Here is a 1,226-nt window from a genome sequence, read left to right as displayed (position 1 = left end):
TGGTAAGCTTAATTTCAATGCCTTTAGGCTATTACGTTACTGCTACTTCCTAGCAAGGACCTGGCGAAATATTTTTAGTGAAGAGTTACTGAAATATTTTTTTTTTCAGCACATATGCATATGTGTATAGGTGTATTAGTATATTCATTAGTATATTCACACATACACATACACACACATATATATATACATATATATGTGTATAAACATATCCATATATATGTATATATACATATACACACACGCACACACACACACATATATATACATACATATATGTCTGTTTACATACATACATACATAAACTTACATGCGTTTATATATATATATATATATATATATATATGAATTCTTTGAAGAGAGAGAAAAAAAAACGCGAATTGAAGTAGACAGACAACGAATGAATAAGAAAAGTATAGACTGCAACTCCGCAAAAAGACCGCTTTAATTAATAGACGAATGAAGCCGAAGATAGACCATGTTCGCCGAGATATAAATGTTTGGCCTTATTCACCCGAGCAGTAACCATGAAACTTCCACCAACTGCTTGCACTTCATTTTTCTCGCAATTTTTGTTCTTTGTCGCTGTCACCCTGTAATTTACTTCCTGTCCTTCTCGAAGGATTAACAAAGGAAAAGAATGACATGTTTCCTTCTCGTCTCGCGGGAACTGTCCGTGACGAATCCCGCTGTGTGATGTGAGTCGAGACAAAGCACAAAGACGGATGCATGAATGGATTGTGAACAATAGGCTTTGGAGCCGAAAAATGGATATGCGGTACGCCGGAGAAGTTTCGCGATAACAGCAATAATGAATAATTTACAAAAGCCGCGTTTCTAACAAGAAACGCACTCAACCTGCAGTTTAGAGTCAATTTCGTCATGTTCAATTCGCCCCAAAGCAGCCCCAACACCCAGACTGCTATTAATGTAAACAAACAACCGCGGCGTGAGACAACCCATTCCTGTCGTAGTGGGTGGGAGGATCGTGGAAGAAAACGGGGCATAGTGAGAAGAAAATAGTTCCTCACAGCGGTTTGGCAACTTATATTGTTATTGGTATTACTGCCATTATTATTATTATCCTCTTCCACCACCTCCTCCTCCTCTTCATCATCATCACCCCCATCCTCCTCCTCCTCCTCCTCCTCCTCCTCCTCCTCCTCCTCCTCCTCATCATCATCATCATCATCATCATCATCATCATTGTCATCGTCATCGTCATC

The sequence above is a fragment of the Penaeus chinensis genome, chromosome 39, assembly GCF_019202785.1.
Source record: "Penaeus chinensis breed Huanghai No. 1 chromosome 39, ASM1920278v2, whole genome shotgun sequence".
NCBI classification, from domain to species: Eukaryota; Metazoa; Arthropoda; class Malacostraca; order Decapoda; family Penaeidae; genus Penaeus; species Penaeus chinensis.
The sequence above is the reverse complement of the archived record's forward strand: the minus strand, read 5'-3'. Positions refer to the sequence as shown.